This window comes from Astatotilapia calliptera, chromosome 17 (assembly GCF_900246225.1).
Source record: "Astatotilapia calliptera chromosome 17, fAstCal1.2, whole genome shotgun sequence".
In the NCBI taxonomy this organism is placed as follows: Eukaryota; Metazoa; Chordata; class Actinopteri; order Cichliformes; family Cichlidae; genus Astatotilapia; species Astatotilapia calliptera.
The window spans coordinates 6,966,748-6,980,747 of record NC_039318.1 but is presented as its reverse complement, the minus strand read 5'-3'; the positions used below and the strand labels follow the sequence as shown (position 1 = coordinate 6,980,747).

The following is a 14,000-nucleotide window of genomic DNA, read 5'->3' as shown; positions in this document are numbered from 1 at the left end:
GCTGGCCACTCCTCCTCACACCATCTTTGAGGAGTGTCCTGATGTGTAGAGGCTAGACGTCACCATAGAAATGGAGACAAAAACACTCACATGGTTACAAATGTGCGCCACTGTGACATCGTGTGTGTGTGTGTGTGTGTGTGTGTGTGTGTAATTTCGTTTACCCATCCCTGTTCTTCTTTGGTTTAGCAGTGTGCCAGCACAGTGAAGGCCCTGCAGGTTTTAGTGACATCACTGATGTCATCACCGTATCGCTCTCAACACATTGATGCATAAGGAAGATGTCTTACTTGAAGAAATTGATTTCATAATTGGAAAAATCCAGTGGAAAAAGTTTGATGTTGATATTATTTTGTTGTTAGTACCAAGTGGGTTAGTAATCAAGCCTGAGCCCAGTGAGATCCACACGTTGGCATAGTTTTAATGCTAAATTAATTCTTCTTCTAATATGATTTTTTTTGGCATTTTGACTTTTTATTGAATAGTAACAACCTGGACTGCTGCTTTTGGGCTACGGAGCATGTGGTCGCCTGCTCACCCACTGAGCTAAACTGCCAAATTAATTCATTTTTAATTTATATTCTTTAATTAAGTAGCAATCGATTGGACTGAGATCTGGGGAATTTAAATGCAAAGTCAACACCTCAAACTCGTTGTTCCTTGCTTTTGTTTTGGCTTTGTGGCAGAACACATTATCCTACTGAAAGAGGCTACAGGCGTAAGGGAGTACCATTTTTATGAAAGGGTGCACATGGTGTGCAACAATGCTTAGGTAGCTGGTACTAGTGATGGGATTTCCGGCTCTTTTTAGAGATCCGGCTCTTTCGGTTCGGCTCACTAAAAAGAGCCGGCTCTTTTGGCTCCGAACCGGCTCTTCAGGTTGTTTTGTTGCTTTAATTAATTTATTATTAACAATAATATAAAATTGTGCACAAAAGGAATTACTAATGTAAAAAAAAGTGGTTTTATTTATATATGTTTATATATAAATATAAAACACATTTCTAGCATGAACTGAACTTCCAAAGCAGAGCTACTAGATCACTTAAATTACACAATTGAAAGCATGTGTGTATTGTTTGTGTATTTATACACAGGCACTCATATATATTCAAATAATTTAAAAAAAAGGTCATTTACCTGTTATTACCACACACCAAATCCGGTCGTTGGTACTTGCTGGCTTGTGTAGCCACAAGGTAACAAAAGCTCAACACTGCGCCCAGCATCCTGGAGCACTTCTGTTGTCTTTTGTACGTGTTTTGAGTTTTTATGTGCTTCTGAGTTTTTATGTGCTTCTGAGTTTTTACGTGTTTTTACGTGTTTTGGAGTTTGTACGTGCTTCAGGGTTTGTATGTGCTTCAGAGTTCGTACGTGTTTTGGAGTTTTTACGTGCTTTGTCTGTAGGGGCCACCGTAAATATACTTTTATTTATTCACTCCACAAAAAATGTAATAAATAAATCATATAATACAAAAATCAACTATTCACATTTCAACTTTTAACTATTTAAATTTTCCGCTTTTTCCTTTTACAAATTTAAAGTGAAACAACACAAAACACTGCAAACCACAACACAATTAAATATAAATTATAATATGAAAACAAAAAGAACATGCATATTTTCTGTCATATGGGCCCGCATGAATAAACCTTCTGAATCCTTTATCATCTGCAACTGAAAATAGTTGTGGATGATTACTATACCTTTCTAATGTGACGTTGTTGTCCCTGGCTCTTTCTCTGTCTCTCCCTCCCGCTCTGTTCCTGCACTATTGAGTGTAACTACCGCCCCTCCCCCCTCTGCCCAGCATAAAGCACAAGACTCGCGTGCAGAGTTAAGCGGAAAAAAAGTGCGAGAGAGAGAGGGTGAGAGAAAGAGGGGAAAAAAACCAAAAAAACCAAAAAACGTGACGGCTCGCGATAAGGAACCGGCTCGCGTCGTTCACGTCAAAGAGTCGGCTCTAAGAGCCATTTCGTTCGCGAACGACCCATCACTAGCTGGTACGTGTCAAAGTAACATCTACATGGATGGCATTTCCCAGCAGAACATTTGCTCAAAGCATCACACTGCCACCACCGGCTTGCCTTCTTTTCATAGTGCATCCTGGTGACAGGTGTTTCCCAGGTAAGTGAGAGATATGAACCCGGCCATCCATGTGATCTAAAAGAAAAGGCCATTTTCTGCCATTGCTCAGTGGTCCTGATGCTATCGCAAAGAGATAATCCCTCTTATTCACGTCACCTGTTAGTGGTCATTAAGGCAGGGCAATATGGTCAAAAGTATTTATCACAATATATATTTGAAAATTTGCGATAATGATATAACTGACGATATAATTGACAAAATACTTTATAGCTCCACAAATTTATTAGTTGTTGTACCCCAACAAGTGCTTCTGCTTCAAATGATGAAATAGCTTTGTCGTGTTTCCTCCCTTCGCCACGACGGCCCGCTTGCTGTTCTACAAAAAACTTTGCTTTGGTGTGAATCTGATGGGCGAAAACCAAACCAGTTCCACACCACTGAAATTGCACTATTTTTACAAACCAATTCTGGTTCATCTGTTTCATTCAACGATCCGCTTTTGCCCTTCTCATTCTCCGTCGCTTTTTTTCGCCATGTGCCTATGAAAACAAAGGCACTGCACATGCCTGTTTTACCCATATTCTATCGCAATATTTCATTTTCTTATCATTGCCTAACATTGTACCGTGAAAGGTATAGAATGGCCCAGCCCTAGTGGTCATAATGATATTCGTCATCAGTGTAAAGCACAGAAGCTATGAGAAAAATCAAATCCTTTGTTTTGTTTTGGATGTGCAGTTGAGCCTTCATTTTTCTGAGAGATGTAGTTAAAGTTCAATAGTAAAAATACAGCATCTTATCCTAATGTCTTGGCAGTCAGTCTTTTTTTTTATTCTTCTTCTTAATAATAAACTTGATGCTGCTTTAGTGAAAATGAATAGACCTGCCCAAGAAACTGACTTCCTTCAGGAGAAATTCTTTTTCAAAAAGTGCATAGTTACTCAGTTACTTGTAACCAAGGTGTCTGTAAACATGCTAATTGCTTCCAGCCTTCCTGTGTTTAATCTCCTTAGTCATACATTAGTGCTCATCTCAAGTGCCAATAAAACCTGACAGGACAACATACAGCTCATAGAACTCTCTCAAGTGTCACTTTGAGTGAGTCTGCTAGGCAGACAAGAAGTTATTTATAACCAGTAGGCACCATGTAATGCTGGGGTCCTGCTTTTTTTTTTTTTCCTGTCTCTGTGACACAATCACACACACACGCGCACACACATGCACACAGGAACACACACACGCAGCTGTTGTGCTGCTTCTGTCCAGGGGGCCCTGGGTGGGCCAGGATAGACTGACTGGGGTTTGAGGTGGGGCAGGACTGTAGAGGGACAGAATGAGAGAGAGGGGAGGTTGTTTAAGCCGGGCGTAATATGGAATGAGAATCTGGGCTCCATTTTGGTCACATGGCACAGTGACAGCTACCACGGGCCGCCAAAGTGTGTTGGCCTACGTTATTGTGGCCAGCTGTGGAGTGTATTTATGGGAATGTGCCGTTATGGTGGCGATTGCATTCAAATTGATGTGCAAGTGTGTGTCTGTGTGTGCAATTAAGAGAGGTAGCACCTGCAGGGTGGGGGCGGGGGTGCTCCCCAAACTTCACTTCTGTTTCAGGATCATGCAGGCAACACCAGGGAAGAAGTGTGTGTCTACGTGTCTTCCTCTCTTTACAAGGATAGCATTCATCATGCTAGTGGTGCAGAATGGGCGGGGGTGGCTGGGGGCGGTGCCATGTGTAAGTGGGGTCTATGAGAGGGGTAAAGGAGGATTGAGGGGGGATGAAGAGGGGTGAAAAGGGAGAGTAGTTGCAGAAGAATGTGCCGATTTGTCAAGTCTTACTTCCCGCCACCCCTGCTTTCTCTAATCAGAGAAGATGTTGGGTGCTGATTACAGCCAAATGGAGCAGCCCCAGCAGCTTGATCAGTGGAGGGGATAGTTCGAGGGGGATACAGGACTGGGAAATGGTGGAGGGTGAAGGTGTAAAGAGGATCAGTTTGGTCCTGACAGGGGGTCTCACGTGTGGGAGGTCCTTCATTGCCTCTCTTCTGACCGCTCACTTTGAAGTTATCTTCTCTTGGCCAGCTGATAAAAAAGTGTGAGGAGTAACAGAGAGCGGGGGAGGGAGGAGAGGTGTTATGTGTTATTTAGGATATTGTTGTGATTCAGTGGTTTTCAGCTGTCTTACTTGGCGTAAGGAATATGTGTAATACAAGTAGATATATAACAGAAGTACATGTGTAATGGTTTGACTGCCTTCAAACACTTGTGATCAGTCATTTATCTCCAGTTATGGAAGATGCTAGAAATCCATCACAAATTAATCCAAAAAAGATCCACAATTATAATCAAATGTAGGGAAAAACCCTTTTCTCTAAAGAAGTCTTAATTTTAAACTTTATATCTCAAATCTAGTAAAAGTATCCCTGTAAATACTATACAATTTCAATTAGGTTTTGTCTGAACACAGTGTGCAACACCCAACTGCAGCTCAGCCACTAATATATTCTTCACATAGCGAAATAAAAAGTAAGTTGTAAAATGCAGTTTTATAATTGCATGTAATTACATTTGCCCATGGATAAATGAATACCTACATTTAGAGCAGAGAAAGCTACAGTAGTGCTCATGCATCTGGCCCAAAACAAGGCCCGAAAGGGGAGGTGTGAGGATAGGTAAATTTGAGTTCGGAAAAGTTAGGAAAAATGTAGTTGAAGTGAATCAATACAATACATCTTCATGTAACAGGGGGCTATAAACAAGTCACAAAACGTGTTATAGTTTAGTTATTAGCTAGTGTTTATTGGTGAGTTAGTAGAAAATATGGTTATTTGTAATTTTATTTCAAATATGCAATGATTTGTGTTTGAACCGCCTGTCTGTGTGGAGTTTCCATGTTTTCTGTGATGAATGTAGTTTTAGTGTTATTTGACAAAAACTGTAGTTAGAGCGCAAAAGAAACAAATGTTTACACAGAACTACATTGTCCTGTGGAAAGAATATACCACACGATTCAGGAGTTTGTAGAACTTCCTTTTTTTCTCCATGACTTTATCAGTCTGCCATGTCTACACAGCACTGTTTAACTTTATTAAGGTTTGGATGGACCTTTTTTTGATGCACAGCTCCCTTAAGGTTGCATGACACCATCTCAGTTGAGTTGAGGTCTTTACGTTGAGTTGGGATTGTTTTGCATTAGCCGATTCCAATCAAACCACGCTCTCAAACAGACGGCCGGACATTTAGCTCTAGAATAGTTTGGTATACAATACAGAGGAGTTCAATGACAAGGCCAAATCATCACTGCCTCCATCACTGTGTTTCACAGGTGGTATTTGCATTTATATCATGTGTTTGGTTTTCACCAAATGTGGTGCTTTGAATTGTGGCTGAACATCTCCACTTTGGCCTTGTGTCCAGCAAACATCGTTCCAGAAGTCCTGTGTTTTGTTTACGTGCAACTTGAGGCTTTTCTCCTGGCAACCCTTCCAAATATCCCATTCAGTCCCCGTTCAGTCTTTTAGTAATTTTACTGTCATCAACTTTAACATTTAAGATCTAGAGACCTGTAGAGTTTGAGATGGAGCTCTTCTGGGGGTTTTTTCAGCTTTCCTGAGTATTGCATGGTCTGACTTTGAGTGAGTTTAGAGTGAAGATTATATAGCATACACCTGTATGCTTTATACATGCTTATACAGAGGCGCAAAGAGAAAGCTATTTTAACAGCTGTTATTAATGTATATCTTTTGCTGCAATCCCCCAAAGACACTGAAGATCAGTTTGGAGCTCCAGAACTTTCCAGAGCAATAATATTGCATGGAAAGAGTTGGTATATGGATTTAAACCATGAAACAATTTCTCCGTCACCTTCAATTTCCTCACCATGTCTCAGTGTACATTATCACTAAATGGTGGATTGGTGTTGTTGCTCACTTAGGCCAGGAACTTTTCAAACCCAGTGTTGTCAGTGGAGTAGCCTGGTGTTCACTTATCCCCTCCCCTCCCCCCCCCCCCCCCCCCCCCCCCCCCCACACACACACAGTCAATTCATTTTCTGTAGTTGGTGTATAGATATGATCTTACACCTGCAGTATCTTCTAGTGAAGTCCTCAGCAAAAATTTGTCACTTATGACAAAATGGTTTCGACCTGTGTATTCTTGTGTCGGTGTGTCGTGATTACTCCACAAAGCCCCGCAGGCATGACCGTGGTAAGGTCTGTTGCCATGTTTACGAGCATGTTTATGTTTGCAAGGTAGGAGTGACTGATTGGTGGTACATGTCTGCAGGGCAGATCACGATATTCGGGGAAAAGTAGAATGAAGTGCGTTTTATCATTGCTTGTACATGTACTCTTATCCAATGCTAAAAGAATGGGGTATGTAAATACACCTGTCTGAATACTTGTATTCAAATAGCAGCTAATTTGATGCCAGTATCACTGGCATCACTCTTGTTACCATTTCACAGACAGCCAAGGTGGAACTGGAACTTCGTGGCTCTATTCCAGAACTTTCAAACCGTTCTGTTGACAGCAAAGCCGTCGAAGGCCAACCCTGAGTGTTCAACCCTAACTGAATGTGGGTGCGAAAAGAGAACCAAGAAATCTTGTCTAAAGCTGTATGACTGGACGGTAGCCAAAAATTTAGGTTGGTGTAGTGTCCAACTCTACTCCAAAGCCTCCCAAAAACAATATATATAGCAGCAAATGAGGGTATTAGGTCCACTTGAAGTTACGTTTTATCCTATGGACATTTTTAGGTTGGTTACATGATTGAATCAACTAGTTAATACTTTTCTAATTAAGACACTCAGTATACATAAGTCATGCTTTGTCCTTATCATAGTATCATGGTGACAATGAATCGATCGATGTGTCCTTCTTTTGATAAAGCACTGTGCAGCATCGTAAAAGGCCATCTGATGCATTCTTGCCAGTGTTACTACAGTAGTTATATAACATGCAGGGAAAATTTTGGTTACGTGTTTCTTGTCTTGGCAGTGTGTGAAAACTAGCTTAATAAAACCATAAACTGATTGCTCTGGTGTCGATACCCTTCAGATTTCGAGTATTTTAATGCCGGCGGAAGGCCGGAGTGAACGTGGCCACCACCTGTTCGCAACAATAGCTTCCAAACAAAACGATGCAGAGAGAAAGGGGAGCGAGAGAGAGGCAGATGGGAGTGCCACGAGGCAGACTGGGACTTTCCAGACTCGTCTGCATAAATCCTGAATTTGACAGTCAATCGTCAACTCAGAGTCTACCTGCCCTGACACACGCTGTCACAGCACGTATCTGTCCACACGTGCTCTAGCCACCCTCCCACATCTCCATCTGTCTCTTTCACATCCACCTGATCTGTGTACTTGTATTTGTTCATTGCCATAGCTGCAGCAACAATTGCACCAACTCAATAGAAGACGCCTGTAATTAGACAGAAAAATGTAGAGATTGAGATATGATCATAATGATGAGTGAACATCAGTGGGATGGGGGATTAGTGGGTAAATGCATGTCGTGCCATGTACGGATACCTGATTTGAAAAATTAATATGAACATTGTTTTTTCTTTAAAGTACTTACAATTATGTCTTAAGTACTCGTAAAGTAGATCAACACTTCAGTGCTACACCTCATGTTCTATAAAAGAAGGACCTGAGTAAATGAGGTATAAAATCTATTTTGAGAGCATGCTCGTGCAATTCATTCTCCACATGAAAGGAAGCTGTCATAAAACATAAAACGAGTTTCACCAACCCTTTTCTTTCCATCTTTACTGGAGCCGTGCCATTTTCAACCTGATGAACGCTCTTTATCACCAGCTACAAATGAAACAAGTTATGCTCTTCATCTTGTGATACTGATACTTTAGAGCAGCTGTCATGCAGAGTTGTTTTTGGAGTGCGTTCCTTTTTTCCCCAGAAGCTTGATACTAATTTAGGGACTTCACCTGTATATTAGTTACAGACTGGTTTTCGAGAGAAAAATGCTCCCCCCCCCCCCATAGTTTACAAGTGCCGTGTGTTTGCCTGTTGGTTTTGGTTGTAAGGAACGACTTTTATTCCGAAGATGAATGGTCTCCATGCCTGGTTTGTAAAATAGTGAGCGTTTGCAAACAAATTAGCTGTCTTTGCAGGTATGGAAGTAACATTTGAGCTTTTATACTGAAAAATATTGAAATACTGCTAAATGTAAAGCAGTATTTGGGGTGGCTGCAGCTCAGGAGGTAGAGCAGGTCATCTACTAATCGAAAGGTTGATGGTTCGTTCCCTGGCTGTTCCAGTCTGTATGCCAAATATCCTTGAGCAAGATGCTAAACCCCAAGTTGCTCTCTAATGTTTCCATCAGAGAGTGAATGTTAGAAAGAAAGCACTTAGGCATAGAAAAAAGTGGTTGCATAAATGAGGCGTGCTGTGAGTGCTCAGGTAGAATAGAAAAGCACTGTATAACAACCAGTCCATTTAATATGGAGATGTCACTATAAAATTAGATGTCGATTTCAGTTTTGCAGTTTTGTATTAAATTACGTCACTTTTTAAAAATGTTTTCTATTCTGTCTTCGATTCCCTCCTAACGTTTCTAAAAAAAACCCTTGTGTAAACAACGTGAAGCATACAAACTATGCTTTTTTTTTTTTTTTTTTAGCAGCTCATGCTGAACCAAGGCCCTGTTAATATGCACAGTATTTGTATTTCCTTCAGGTGCACTTAGACAAGCTGAAAGCTTTGATCTGTGTGTCTAAATTAAGTCTTAAACCCATAAATGTTGGTCACAAGGGAATTCTTGGCATAAAGTAGATATGTTTGTCTGTACTGTGCTGTTTGAGGATTACTAACATTCTCATGTTTGCAAGCGGTGAGCACGTTACTTTTGGAGGTTTCCATAACAGGTTCTCGTACCTGTAGTTTTACCTGATCGTTGATCATCTTCCTGAGAGAAAACAGCAGAGCAAAGAGCGAACACGTTCCAGCCTGATGATGCAATGCCATGCATCCGCGCCTTTGTCTCTTGCTGTTCACTTTGTGTATCTTACTCTCCCGGCATTTTTCACCTCTATTGTGTCTACGTTTTGGGGAAAGGCGAATTGGCACAGAGAAAAGGGGGAAAAAAATAGCACTTTTGTTTTTCTAGCAGGTGTGTGTGTTTATACACAGACAGAGTCGCACAAAAAGACAGGACTAGAGGTGGAGGCGTTTCTCTCAAGTTTTATCACAACACATGATGAGGGCTCTGTTTGGAGAGCGTTTGGGGCCGCATACAGCAACAGTAGCTTAGGCTACCGTCACAAGATTACGCAATCATGGAAAACTGTGCAGTAATTTCAAATGATTTTATGATACAACAACACCACTTCAGTGCTGTCTGAATGACAACTGAACAATTTATTGTGAAGATTAGTGTTGATTTTTCACCATCATTATCATAAATTTCTGGAGTCTGGAGTTTTGACCAGAAGTAGTGATTTATATCTCCAACACTTTGATGCTTTTTTTCCCCCCACGATTTTGTTCCACTGCAGTTCTTCATCTGTCATGCTTTCTTCTCTTTACACACGATGTCACAACCCTAGTTTTGCTTGGCTCATAGAAAGTTTCAATATTGCTGTATTTATTTCTAAGGATGTAAGCATTACATCTTTAAGTGCCAATGGTGATAATGAAATAAACAATCAAATGAAATGGTAATGAAACTGCTAAGAGCTGAAACAAACTGCTCAAGAGAAGCTAGACTTTGACTCCTGCCTTTACTCATCCATGTCATGAGGTGTCTTTGAAGCTAATTTGACCATTGGACAAATGCTGCTGTTTAAACAGTAGGCAGGGCGAGTACTTTTTGTTATATAGGTGTATTTGTGCAGACATTTGCGCTATAAAAAGAGTGACCGGACTGTAGCAGTCGGGGATCGAACCAACCTCCTGACTACTAGATGACCTGCTTTGCATCCTGAGCCATAGCCACTGTTTAAATATTTAATCTACCTAGCACTATGTGGGAGTAAAATACATGTCATGCTTCTCCAGAGAGTTTCTTATCCTGTGGATGAACTCCAACTCTGCTGTCTTGGACTGCATTGGGCTCAGCGGCCTCACTGAGCTTAGTGCAGAAGCACATGAATCAGTTTTTTACCGATTCCACGGTTGCAGGTTCAGGTTACAGTGGATCTTCACATTAGGTGAAGAATTACCTTCAGCAGCAGTCCAAGATGGTGCAACTGGAGTATGTTCCTCTATGGAGAAGCAGCTGAATGATATCAAACAGCCTGGTCTATAATCCAGCTAATAATGGGGAAAAAGGTAGAGGGGGACTGAGACTGGCCTGTAAGAATGAGGGGACTGTTTACATGTAAAATGATTGTGGATGGAGGGAAACAATTGCTAAAATTAGCCACCAGCTATTATTATAAACACTGAGAGGAAGAAGCACTCCATCAAGACTTTGTGTTTCCGTGCAAAAGGATGTTTCTATGGAGTAGTGGCTTCGTAAAGCTGATGATGGTAGTTTAAAGCACTGTAATTGATCTGTTTGTCAGAACATGGGTCTCCAGGTCACTCTCTCTCCCTCTCCCTCTCCCTCTCCCTCTGCTGGAGGGAATTTAGCCTGTTTGTCTTTGCTCTGTTAACACACGACTGCTCTAATTTCAGTTGGCCTGTAATGTGATGAGTAAAGGTGTAATTGATTGTGGTTTCTCTCCACAAACCCCCACCCATATTTATCACCATGTACACACACACACGCACGCACGCACACACACACTTTCTCTCTCTACTGTTTCTCCTTCTTTCCACTCATGCTTCATACCGGCCTCTCCTTCTCTCTGTTCTCTCCACCTCCAAGGCATTGCAGTGATTTTCTTTATTTGGTTGCTTGCAGTTAGAAGCGATGTATCACACTGTCAGCGTGTGAGAATGCTGTCCACTCATGGTGACTTTCACTTATTTTTACTGTTGTCTCTGGAATATAATATATTTGTGTTTCCTCCAGATAATCCGGCTTCCAAAGATATGATATGAGGTTACTTGGTGATTCTAAAGTGATCATGGAGGTGAGGTAAATGAAGTCTTTAAAGTATACAGACTATAGTGCTGCATCAGCGTATGGTTAAAATGTAAGTTATGGTTAAAGCACTTTTGAGTGAACAAAGCCTTGTTTAAATGCCAGTATATTACATTACTTGCATTATGGTAGAAAAGCTGCCATTTGTCAAGTCACAAAGAAGTGGATTATTGAATATAGATAAAGTTGGTAACACGCATCTAGCCTAGTTTATGCTAAGGGCCAATCAAAGCGCTGTAAGTTTGTGATTGCTTGCATGATGAACATGCCAGCACAGATCACCCACCCAAACACATTATGTGTGAATCTCCCCATGTCCTACATTTTATTTAAATACACACACAGAAACAACAACACCACCATCACCACCACCACCACTACTACTACTGCTATTACTGCTACTACTACTTCTTCTTATAGTTGGGCCTGGATCAGGTGACTCTGAACCTGATATAATTATCCAGGTGATGTCAAATTGGTTTGGTCTTTAGTGTGGTTTGCTTTTTTAAAAATTTTTATTCTATTGTACTAATAATGAACAATGTTGTGATGATATAAAACTACTAACATTTCAAATCTATATTCTCCATGTGTGTAAAAAATTAAGTAAATGATACAAAGTTATTGATATTTTTATTTTAAATTGTTGAGTGATGGATGTGTTCCTGGATTTGTAAATGGACAATGGAACTTTACATGCTTCCTCCACTGTTGTGTATATATGTATGTATATAAGGCCTTGCAGGTATGCAGAAAGGCCACGGCTGAATAAATGTAGCTCATATATATAAATACATATACATATACATCTGTCAAGACACACGCCAACACTCTGTTATACGTGAGTGCGCACACACCTACACGTCTGGAGTCACATTCCCGAGTCTGAAGCACACATTTCAACAAACCTTGTATGAGCAGGAAAGAAATGAAACCACCAAATACTGCAAATATATCCTGGACAGTTAGAAGCTTTTTAAACGGGATATTTGTTTGGCTGTGGACCCCCAATGCTGACAGGGCCTGGCTCGCTTCCCAGAAAGAACAATATCTGCCAGGTCGACTGAGGGGCCCAGAAGCAACCCCCTACCCCCACCCCCCACAGAACACACACACATATAGCAATGTACACAAACGTCTGGCCTTTAAAGCATCAGCGCTCAGGCTGTGCCTTACATAATGACAGAGAATGGAGGCATTAGGGCAATTTGTTTGATTTAAGCTGTCAAGGCATCCTGGACCCTGCCCCTCTCAGCTGGTTTTGATACAAGGTTTGTGTTTGTGTGTGTGTGTGTGTGTGTGTGTGTGTGTGTGTGTGTGTGTGTGTGTGTGTGTGTGTGTGTGTGTGTGTGTGTGTGTGTGTGTGTGTGTGTGTGTGTGTGTGTGTGTGTGTGTGCACACGCACTCACCACAACCTTGCACACAAAGTAGGTCTTAGAAAATATGGCTTACAAGGTCGAAGTAGTGTGAGCAGGTACTTCTCTATGGTGTGCACATTAACATCATTTACCCTTTTGCATTTTTATTCCTTTTGTTGTGCTTAAGTTTTCATTTTTGTGTGTTTGTGTAGTCTCCAAGGTGGAGGGGAAGCCCCGTAAAAGTGTCTTGATATCTTCTTGGATTTGCTCCCGATTCATATTTTCAGTATATTTATCTGTCTCGTCATTATGATTGTCCAGATTTACAAAGAAAGCCCCTCTATTGCTCTTCATAACGTTTACTCTTTCTCTGCACTAAAGCAGCTCTTCTGGGAGCTTTGCATATCCAAATCTGAATCTGAACACAGAACGTCCTTTTAGTTCCAAGTCTCACTATTCAGCAGCCATCATAAAGTGCCTCTGGGCACTTATTTGGAAGCAACCCCCAAAAGGTTGATTCTGTTCATCTGGACGTCCCTCATCCAAGTGATTTCTTCAGTCTCACCTGACTGCAGGTTTCCCCAATCTTATAAACAGTACATTTGCACAATGGCTGAAACTAGCACCACTGAATGAACAATGGGCTGTGAGGTCAGTTCCTTAATCATTAATATGTAAATTGTCATGACTATTGATCAGCAACCACTGATCAATGGCCATAAGTACCACTGACAGAGAGTTGGGGAATGGCTGCAATCACAGCTTTGCAGATGGTGAAAGATGTACCTTTAGGCCCTCTCTTCGATTCAGAGATGGTCTTTGCCTTTTCATGTAAATGGCCTCCTTGACTCCGCGCTCAAACCAGCGTTCCTCCCTGTCCAGGATGTGTACATCCTCATCCTTGAAAGAGTGGCCTGTAGGTGTAAATAGACTTTGCCTGATAGAATTTCATTTCATTTTAGTTGTCATTGGGACATAAAAATTGTATGCATGGAATCACCAATCTGATCTCATGAAAAGTGCTTAAAATGTTTCAAAACTTTTTCCCTCTTAAATCTTATGTCTCATATAGATGTTTTTTCTTATAATGTCCCTGTCTTTTTGTGCTCTTTTATGCTACTGTGCAAACTCAGTTCTTTGTTTGTTGCTTCGAGGAGTTGAGCTTGTTTTGTAATTTCTTAAAGGGCTCATAAGTAACACTTTTCCAGGCTTTTAAGTGTCCAATGCTTTGAGCACTGGCTGCTTTTGTTAAATTTGTAGACTGATAAAGGTCAAGCTGTAGTTGGCTACAAAAACACTGCAGTATTTAGTCAAATATTCCTCTGTGCAAAGTGGATATCATACAATGGCTTAAAGTTGTTATGATCATAAAATTCTTCTTTTGTTGTCAGTGTCAAAGAGAAAAGTATTGAACTGGACCATCTGACGCTTCAGTTTTTGCTATTATTCTGTCCACTTGATGTCCTTGTCAACGAGGGTAACTGAAAATGTCATTATACAATGTAC

At 40.9% G+C, this 14,000-nt stretch overlaps 1 protein-coding gene across 1 annotated transcript in view; it reads left to right on the top strand.

Moving 5' to 3' along the window:
* Nucleotides 1–14,000, top strand: part of gmds (GDP-mannose 4,6-dehydratase) — a 195,309-nt gene that overhangs the window by 52,454 nt on the left and 128,855 nt on the right. The window lies entirely within an intron of this gene.